Source organism: Nicotiana tabacum, chromosome 1 (genome assembly GCF_000715075.1).
Source record: "Nicotiana tabacum cultivar K326 chromosome 1, ASM71507v2, whole genome shotgun sequence".
Classification (NCBI taxonomy): domain Eukaryota; kingdom Viridiplantae; phylum Streptophyta; class Magnoliopsida; order Solanales; family Solanaceae; genus Nicotiana; species Nicotiana tabacum.
Window position 1 is genome coordinate 21,895,013 of NC_134080.1, and position 11,178 is coordinate 21,906,190.

General features: G+C 39.4%; 1 non-coding gene across 1 annotated transcript; it reads right to left on the reverse strand.

Moving 5' to 3' along the window:
- Positions 1-4,922: 4,922 nt before the first annotated feature.
- LOC142165057 (small nucleolar RNA R71) lies at positions 4,923-5,029 on the reverse strand. Its single transcript, XR_012696072.1, has one exon. It is a non-coding gene; the product is annotated as a small nucleolar RNA R71 (small nucleolar RNA).
- Positions 5,030-11,178: the final 6,149 nt, after the last annotated feature.

Below are 11,178 nucleotides of genomic sequence, written 5' to 3' on the forward strand. Positions count from 1 at the left end.
TCCGAAGCATGGACACATGAAACACTGGATGCACGGCTGATAAACTTGGCAGCAACGCAAGTCTGTTAGCCACCTCTTCCACTCGATCAAGAATCTCAAACGGGCCAATGAACCTAGGTCTAAGCTTGCCCTTCTTTCCAAATCTCATCACGCCCTTCATAGGCGACACCCGAAGCGACACTCGCTCGCCAACCATGAATGCCACATCATGAACCTTACGGTCGGCGTAACTCTTTTGCCTGGACTGAGCTGTACGAAGCCTATCTTGAATAATCCTGACCTTGTCCAAGGCATCCTGTACTAGATCCGTACCCAACAACTGAGCCTCTCCTAGCTCAAACCATCCAACCGACACCGCCTACCATATAAAGCCTCATAAGGAGCCATCTGGATGCTCGACTGGTAGCTGCTGTTGTAGGCAAACTCTTCTAAAGGCAAAAATTGATCCCACGAGCCTCCAAAGTTAATGACACAAGCTCGGAGCATATCTTCCAAAATCTGAATAGTACGCTCGGACTGCCCGTCTGTCTGAGGATGAAATATTGTGCTTAACTCGACCCGTGTGCCCAACTCCTACTGAACTGCTCTCTAGAAATGTGAGGTAAACTGCTTTCCTTGGTCCGAAATGATAGACACGGGCACACCATGAAGACGAACAATCTCCCGGATATAGATCTCAACTAACCTCTCGAAAGAATAGGAGTCTGCTACCAGAATGAATGTGCTGACTTAGTCAGCCTATCAACAATAACCCACACTACATTGAACTTCCTCTGAGTCCGTGGAAGTCCAACAACGAAGTCCATAGTGATACGCTCCCACTTCCACTCAGGAATCTCAATCTTCTAGAACAAACCACCAGGTCTCTAATGCTTGTACTTTACCTGCCGACAATTTAAACATCGAGCCACATATGCAACAATATCCTTCTTCATTCTCCTCCACCAATAATGCTGCCGCAAATCCTAATACATCTTAGCAGCGCCCGGATGAATAGAGTATCGGGAACTATGGGCCTCCTCTAAAATCAACTCTCGGAGTCCATCTACATTAGGCACACAAACGCGCCCTTGAAGCCTCAAAACTCCATCATCTCCTAAGGTAACCTGCTTGGCACCTCCGTGTTGCACCGTGTCTCTAAGGACACAAAGATGAGGGTCATCATTCTGCCGATATCGGATACTCTCCAATAAAGAAGAACGAGTGACTGTGCAAGCTAACACACAGCTGGGCTCAGAAACATCCAACCTCATGAACTGATTGGCTAAAGCCTGAACATCCAAGGCAAGCGGTGTCTCACCGACTGGAATATACGTGATACTGCCCATACTAGCTGATTTCCTACTCAAAGCATCAGCCACCATATTGGCCTTTCCCGGATGATATAAGATAGTGATATCATAGTCCTTCAATTGCTCCAACGACCTCCTCTACCTCAAATTTAGCTCTTTCTGCTTGAACAAGTATTGCAAACTCTTGTGATCCGTGAACACCTCACATGCCATGCCATACAGATAATGTCTCCAAATCTTCAACGCGTGAACAATGGCTGCTAACTCCAAATAATGAACTAGATAGTTCTTCTCATGAATCTTCAACTGACGTGAAGCATATGCAATAACCTTGCCATCCTGCATCAACACTGCACCAAGTCCAATACAAGATGCATCACAATAAACTGTATATGGCCTGAACCTGTGGGCAAAACCAACACTTGCGCCGTAGTCAAAGCTGTCTTGAGCTTCTGAAAGCTCACCTCACACTCGTCCGACCACCTGAACTGGGTACCCTTCTAGGTCAACCTGGTCATCGGGTCTGCAATAGATGAAAACCCCTCCACAAAGTGACGATAATAGCCTGCCAAACCCAAGAAACTCCAGATCTCTGTAGCTGATGTTGGTCTAGGCCAGTTCTTGACTGCCTCTTATCTTCTTTGGATCTACCTGAATACTCTCTGTTGAAACAACATGACCCAATAAAGCAACCAAACTCAACCAGAACTCACACTTCAAAAACTTAGCATATAACTGACTATCTCTCAAAGTCTGAAGAACCACTCTCAGATGTTGCTCATGCTCCTCCCGGATGCAGTAATAGATCAAAATGTCATCAATGAAGACTATCACAAATGAATCCAAGTAAGGCCTGAACACTCGGTTCATCAAATCCCCGGCAACGGTGCTGTTGGCACATTGGTCTCGTCAAATTTTTTCTTAGTGTACAAATATAATTATATTAGCAATAAGAAATTATTATTTAGAGAAATACATGTAGAAATTGAGATTTTATTATAATTATATTATCAAGTGAATTCAACGGTTCCCAACTCTTTTTACATTATAAATCTTTCAGAAATTGTTTGCTTTGCTTTAATTAATTAACAAATTTTAAAGCTCACCTTTAATCAATTTGGTTCTCTCAAATAGTAGTAAAAATATTAGAAGTCTGTAGCCTAGATTAACCAATCTCTGTGGGATGATATCAAAAACTATACTAGAATTTGACTGAGTACGAGCAGAAAAATCCTATGCACAATGGTTTAAGCATGGGGGAATTTGATGAATCTAAAATATTTACTTATTATATATTATTAATATTATACTTTAAATAATATACTTAAATTTATATTTAGTATTTTGCCTCTTTCTAACTATTTTTGCAGGAAAAAAAGATTAAAAATTACAGAAGGAAAAGACAAAATACTCGATGAAAGTCTGCTATGGCAAGCACACGAATTGAGATGGGAAACAGAAGCCTATAATTGAAGTTCATATATATCCAAGCTCCTATATTGGACGTGTCCAAGCTCATGTCTTCAGACGTATCCAAGCTCATGTCTTCAGACACACCCAAGCTCACTCCTCGGACACATCTAAGCTCACTCTTCAGACGTGTCCAAGCTTATTCCTTGGACACGTCTAATCATTTAATGCTTGCAAGATTTATCTATAAATAGAATGCAATTTGGCATCAGAAGAGGGGCGGGAGGAGGAGAACTACTTTTATCTAAACTTTGGTCTTAACTTCTTTCTTTAGCTATTTTATTTTATTCTTATTAGTTTTTCGATTTTCTAAGAGTATTGGAAATATTCTAGAATTCCTTTTTGTTGTGAGATTTAAATACTCCATAATGGAGTAATCTCTTTTTGGGATAGTTGATGAAGCTTGGTATATATTTTTATAATATTATTTCAGTTTTAATGAAATTTTCATTGTATAATTCATACTGTGCTAAAATAATGGTTTCTAGCTAATTATTATTATCACTTCTATATATTTTATTTAAGTTATTCTTATATTAATTTTGTAATTCTCACGGAGCAAAATTAAAATATAATAACCAATGAATAAAATAGTAGAGTGAGAATAATTTTTTGTAAAACTCTTATTTCAAATCTGTAATCTTGTTTGTCTCAGTTTTAATTCTCACGAAGGAATTGTTGTGGACAAGATTACTGATTTTTAGTAAAAATATTCTCACGAAGTATTTACTACCTTTTAGCACAATTCAAGCAAGAAAATATTTCGGTTTTATCGTCACTAGTTTTAACTCAATTAATCACATAACCTCACTGAGTGCTATTAATTGATTTTTTTCTTAGTGAACAAATATAATTGTATTAACAATAAGCAATTATTCTTTAGAGAAATACATGTAGAAATTGAAATTTTATTGTAATTATATTATCAAGTGAATTCAACCATTCCCAACTCTTTTTACATTATAAATCTTTCAGAAATTTAAAACTCACCTTTCATCAATTTGGTTCTCTCAAATAGTTGTAAAAATATTAAAAGTCTATAGCCTAGATTAACCAATCTCTGTGGGACGATATCATAAACTATACTAAAATTTGATTGAGTACGAGCAGAAAAATCCTATGCACATTGGTCTCATCAAATTTTTGGCGTCGTTGCCGGGGATTGGCAGACATCTACTTCAAATTAAATATTTTGTTACTAAATTCAGAATTTATTATTATAATTACTATTATTATTATTATTATTATTATTATTATTATTATTATTATTATTATTCTTATTATTATTATTATTATTATTATTATTATTATTATTATTATTATTATTATTATTATTATTATTATTTAAGTTTATTTAGTACAATATTACTAGTACGTTTATCTACAAATACTATTCTAACTTTATTTTCAATTACTATTATTACTAGTACTATCTTTACTTATACTTAATATATATTATCATACCTTTTGTTTCTCATCAACTATTTTTGTTGTTGTTGAAAATTTCTTTAGTTATTTTATTGACTACTAGTACTGCTTTAGAAAATAGTGTTACTTTATTACTATTTTCTATTCTCTTTAAAATTTTAGGTAGTTTATGATCTACTCTTCTACAAAAAAGTTGGCCAGTTACGATCCAAAAATTGAAAAATCTCTTCGATTGTGCAGGAAAGGAAAAACATTATCTTCCCAAAGCATAGCTTGTGAAGGTATGGAGAATCAAGAAGTAGAAGACATTCAACCACCAGTCCATGTGAAGGATCAGTTTGATGAAGTAGCACCAAGGCCAGCAAACAGAATCCTAAGGGATTATGCTAGACCTGACCGCTTCGACTGTGAATCTAGTGTCAGGAAACCTCCAGTGGCAGCCAACAATTTTGAAATCAGGACTGGCCTGAATCAAACAATTCAACAGTCTTGCATCTTCACTGGAGACACAAGTGAAGATCCACACAGTCATTTAATTGACTTTTTGAAACTTGTTGAAATAGCTAAGTATAATAGAGTACCTCCTGAAGCTATCAAGTTAAGGCTATTTCCTTTCTCTTTAAAAGGAGATGCCAAGACTTGGTTGTGAAGTTTGCCACAAGGTTCCATCACCACATGGGATCAAATGACTTAGAAATTTTTAAACAAATATTTTCCCCTGCTAAAACCATAAAGTTAAGACAAGACATCTCTAATTTCTTGCAGACTAACATTGAGTCAGTATATCAAGCTTGGGAAAGATTAAAAGCAATGTTAACAAAATGCCCACACCATGACATTCCTGAACCTACTACGGCAAATCAGGTTGATGCTTTAAATACACTAACGCATCATGTACTTGTACAAAAGGTCATCTCAATTCTTGTGCTTGCCATAGCAGACTTTCATCGAGTATTTTGTCTTTTCCTTCTGTTATGTTTAATCTTTTTTTTCTGCAAAAATAGTTAGAAAGAGGCAAAATACTAACTATAAATTTAAGTATATTATTTAAAGTAGAATATTAATAATATATAATAAGCAAATATTTTAGATTCATCAAAATCCATAAAAGCTGCTGGGGCATTTGTCAACCCAAATGACATCACCAAGAACTCATAATGCCTGTACCAAGTGCGGAAAGCTGTCTTAGGGACATCGGATGCCCTAATCCTCAACTGCTGGTAGCCAGATCTCAAGGCAATCTTTGAAAATACCTTAGCACCCTGAAGCTGGTCAAACAAATCATCAATCCTCGGCAACGGATACTTATTCTTGATTGTAACCTTGTTCAACTGCCGGTAATCTATGCACATCCTTATCGATCCGTCCTTCTTCTTAACAAACAACACCGGTGCACCCCAAGGTGAGACACTAGGCCTAATGAATCCTTTATCAATAAAGTCTTGCAACTGCTCCTTTAACTCTTTCAACTCAGGCGGGGCCATACGATACAACAAAATAGAAATGGGCTGAGTGCCCGGAGCCAAATCAATGCAGAAGTCAATATACCTGTCGAGTGGCATACCCGATAGGTCTGAAGGAAATACCTCGAGAAACTCTCGAACAACAGGCATAGAATCAATAGAAGGAACCTCGGTACTAGAATCACGGACGTATGTCAAATAAGTCAAACACTCCTTCTCTACCATACGTCGAGCCTTCATATATGAGATAACACTACGGGTAGAATGAACATGAGTCCCTCTTCACTCTAAACGAGGTAATCCCGGCAAGGCTAAGGTCACAGTCTTGGCATAACAGTCCAAGATAGCGTGGTAAGGTGATAACTAGTCCATCCCCAATATGATATCAAAATCAACCATGTTCAAAAGTAACAAATCTACACGAGTATCAAGACCCCTAATCACAACTATACATGAACGATGGACACGATCTACCACAATAGAATCACCCACCGGTGTAGACACATATACAAGAGCACTCAAAGAATCACTAGGCATGACCAGATATGGTGCAAAATAAGATGACACATAGGAGTATGTAGATCTTGGATCAAATAGAACTGAAGCATCTCTACTACAAACCAAAACAGTACCTGTGATAATTGTATCAAAAGCCTCAGCCTTGGGCCCGGCTGGAAGAGCATAACACCTGGGCTGGGCCTCACCACCCTAAACTACATCTCTAGGACAGCCTGCTGCTGGCTGGACTCCACCTCTAGCGGCCTGACCTCCACCTCTAACACCTCTACCTCCACCTCTAGAACCTCTACCTATACCTCTAGTTGGATGAGTGGGCTGTGGAACACTCGGTGCCTGAACCATGGCACGAGAACCCTGATGCTGAGAACTGCTCGATGCTCGAGGGCAAAATCTAGCAATATGCCCCATATCGCCACAAGTATAACAAGCCCTCGGCTGTTGAGACTGCTAACCCTGATGACCTAAATGACCACCTCGAAAACTCTGGAGCGGCGGTGCACTGATAGGAGCTGGTGGTGCACTATAGGACTGCTGATCAGAATACTGTATATGAGAACCACATCCACCTGAAGCACTATGAGAAACCTGAAGTGCTAACTGAAAAGGCCTAGGAGGATGGCCTCTACCATACGAATCCCTACCTCCAGACAAGGTGCCGCTAAATCTGCCTGAATGACAAGGCCTCTTGCCAGACCCCTGACTACCTCCATATGATAGAACTATCTCAACTCTCCTAGCCATATTGGCCACTTCTTGAAAAGAAATCTCACTCCCCGTCTCCTTATCCATCTGATGTCGAATAGGTAGGATGAGCCCCTCAATGAACCTCCTTCTCTCTCTCTCTCTCTCTCTCTCTCTCGATGGGAAGTATAATAAGAGCATGATGGGCCAAATCAATAAACCTGGTCTCGTACTAAGTAACACTCATAGAACCCTACTGTAGACGCTCAAACTGCCCCGATAGATCTCTCTCTGAGTGATAGGGAGAAACTTCTCCAGAAATAGCTGAGAAAACTGCTCCCAAGTCAAAGTTGGTGACCCGACTGGTCTAACAAACACTAATCTCTCCACCAAGTCTTGGCGGAACCAGACAAGCGAAAAGTAGCAAAGTCGACCCCATTAGTCTCTACTATCCCCATGTTCCTGAGAACCTCATGACAACTGTCTAAATAGTCCTGGGGATCCTTAGAAGATGCACCGCTGAAAGTGATAGTGAAGAGCTTGGTAAACCTGTCCAATCTCCATAAGGCATCAGCAGACATAACTGCTTCATCACCGGTCTGAGCTACCACACCTGACTGAACTGCTCCAACTGGCTAAGCTTCTGGAGTCTAAAACTGGGGATCCATCTGCTCTGGAGTGCGGGTAGCAAGAGTCTGGGCTCCTCCTCCAGCCTAAGAGACGGCTGGTGCTACAGGAAGCAAGCCATCCCGGGTGACACTCTCCATAAGGCTTACTAAACAGACCAGGGCATCCTTCTGGGACCTGAGCTGGGCCCACCAGAACTGTCGGGGCTGGAACCTCATCATCAAACTCAACCTGAGGCTCTACCGCTGGTGCTGCTGCTCTGGGCTCTGCCCCTACCTCGACCTCTAGCACGACCTCGCCCTATGCCTCTCGTGGGAGCTACTACTGGGGGCTTAGGCTACTGATCAGTGGATGAGGAAGCGCGTGTTCTCTCCATCTGCGAAAGAACAAAGTAGAAATTCAATTAGCATCGAGAAACCAAACCGTACGACAGAAAAGAATAGATGTGAAGTTTTCCTAACTCTGTAGCCTCTGGGGAATAAATACAGATGTCTTCGTGCCGATCCCTCAGATTCTACTAAGCTTGTCCGTGAATTGTGAGACCTAAGTAACCTAGAGCTCTGATACCAACTTGTCACGACCCGGATTTCTCATCCTCAGGAGTCGTGATGACACCTACTAGTGAAAGCTAGGCAAGCCAACCATTTGAACTATTTACCTTTTTCCCATTTTTAATCCTTTAACAATTAAGAGCCAACATTGTACAAACAGCGAAAATTAAAAGCGAAAGACTGAGACGTAATATATAAATAAAGATGCCAATACCAATCCATACATAAACTACCAAAACTAGTGTCACAACTCTACAGACTGTCTAGGAATACTAAAAATAAAGGTCCGAAAGAGTTCTTACAACATTGTCTCTGAAATACATAAAAGAAACAGAACAAAGGATAGAAAGAGACGCCAAGGCGTGCGGACGCCGGCAGGACTACCTCAGATCTCCGAATGGACTGAAGGCAGCAACCCCAAAGCTAAGTTCCAAAAGTTGCTGCACCAGGATTTGCACACAGTGTAGAGTGTAGTATCAGCACAATCGACCACATGTGCTGGTAAGTGCCTGGCCTAACCTCGGTGAAGTAGTGACAAGGCTAGGACCAGACTACCAAATAAACCGATGCAGTTAAATCATATACAGCAGAAAATAAAACCAGGAATGTACAATTGAGGATGGGAGGGGGAAACATGCTGCGGGGAAACATCAAATAAAAACAGAAGAACAACAGGTAAATTTAAGAATCACCATAACCCAATTATCAATAAGAATCAGAAATCAAACAAGTGCACGACATCACCCTTCGTGCTTTTACTCTCATCCTCACCATAAGAATCAATATAATCTGCACGACATCACCCTTCATGCTTTTGCTCTCATCCTCACCATAAAATTAATATAATCGACATGGAATTGTACATCGTGCGGAGCGACATCACCCTTCTTGCTTTTACACTCTTCCTCACAAAATCATATACGACATCACCCTTTGTGCTTTAACACTCTCTCACCAAAACAATGCACGACATCACCTTTCATGCTTTAACACTCTTCCTCATCCAAACAACAATCACAAGAAATAAAGGCAAAAAAATAAATGAAATCAAAATAAAATCCTGGCAAGGGAACAATAGTACAACAATCAAATCTCGGCAAGGTAACAATATCAAAACACCAACATCCCGACAAGGGAGATAGTATTAAAAGTAACAACATCCCGACAAAGGAGACAGTATAATAATCCTCTTCTCTTTTTTACATTTACTTCACAACTTGAGCTAATGCTCCATAAGGTTCAATTACCAATTTTACTTCCACAAGCTTTGCTCAACAATAGAAATCATCACATAAGGCATGAACAATACAAAAAGGAGTCATAATAATCATAATATAAGACTCACGGGCATGCTTGACACCAACGTATAGATACTTGTCACCATGCCTATACATCGTACTCAACAAATAACACATAGCAAATAGGACACAACTCCTAATCCCTCAAGCTAAGGTTAGACCAAACACTTACCTCAAATTTCCACGACCATCTCAAGCCTCAAACACCGCTTTTCCTTTAGAATTCACCTCCAAATAACTCGTATCTAGTCCAAATTGATTTAATAACATCAATAAATGCTAAAGAATTCATGCCTAATGATAGGTTTTCTATCATGTTTTGACCCCTTGCCCGCTTGGTCAAAACATGTGGTTCAGACCAAAACCTGATCACCCATTCACCCACGAGCCCGAATATGTAATTAGTTTCAGAATCTGACCCCAAAACGAGGTCTAAATTCCAATTATTCAAAAAGCCCTAACTCTACCCAAATCCCCAATTTTCTACCCTTAAGAATATGATTTAAGCCTAGAAATCTAATGGGTATTAATGGAAATTGAAGAAAACAAGTCTAATAATACATACCTATGATTTTATGGTGAAATCCCCCTTCAAAAATCACCCAAGTTTGAGTTTGAGTGAAAAAGTTATGAAGTTCTGAAGAAATCCCGTTTTGCTACTGTTTTAAAATAACTGGGTAGGCCTTCATCGCGTTCGCAATGGGCCTGTCACGTTCGCGATGGGTTTGGCCCAGCTGACCATCGCGTTCATGCTCAAAGGATCGCGTTCGCGGAGCTTCAGCTCTTAGAGCCTTTGCATTCGCGGTCAGGTGGCCACTTCGCGTAGAGTAAATTTAAAATCCTCCCCTAGGCCACTAACGCCCCCTGTTCGCGAGGCCTGGACGCGTTTGCGAAGGGTACTCCCCCCTACAGCCTTGCGTTCGCGTCCTAAGCTCCGCGTTTGCAATTAACAATTTTGCACCTGAGGAATATTGCCTTCCGCGTTCACGAGTGAAGCCACGCGAACGCGAAGAACAAAATCTCTGTGCACTAGAAGCTGAAAACCTGCAACATTTCCAAGTTTAAAAACATCCTGAAACTCACCCAAATTAAACATGTATACTATCCTAAAAATATCATATGAACTTATCCGTGCGATCAAATCGCCAAAATAACATCTTAAACAACGAATTTAGCATAGAAATCTAAGAAAAATCTCAAACTTTCAAAGTTTCAAATTTCACAAATACAGGTCCGAATCACATCAAACAACCTCAGTTCCTTATCAAATTTTACAGACACAACTCAAACATCATATTAAACCTGTACCGGGCTCCGGAACAAAAATACGGGCCCGATACCATAAATTTCAAATATAATCAAATTTCCAAAAACTCTTATATTTTCAGTAAAACAATTTCTTTCAAAAATTCATTTCTCGGGCTTAGGACCTCGGAATTCGATTCCGAGCTTACGCCTGTGAGCACGTGATTTTTTCCCTACAAGAGCTACTCCCACAAAAATTCAAAATAAACTGGTTTTGTGTTGTGTGTGATTTATTTGTGTTTTTTGTCTGTGCATGTTTATTTTTTACTTTAGTTAAGAAAAATACAAAAATATGTGTTGCCTGTGCATTTAGGGTTTAATATTACAATTAGGAATTAATTAAATAGGTTTGTTTTACAAAAATGGAAAAATCACCAAAAAATATGTACTTTGCGTTTAATGTCCAAATTGTGTGATTTTATCTTTATTTGATGTTTAATTTCATGTGATAGCTATTATTAAGAGTTAATATTTTAGCTAATTGTCAATTTTATAATTAGGATTTTTAGTTGGTAATTAGGAATTAAAAAGAAAATAGAAGAAA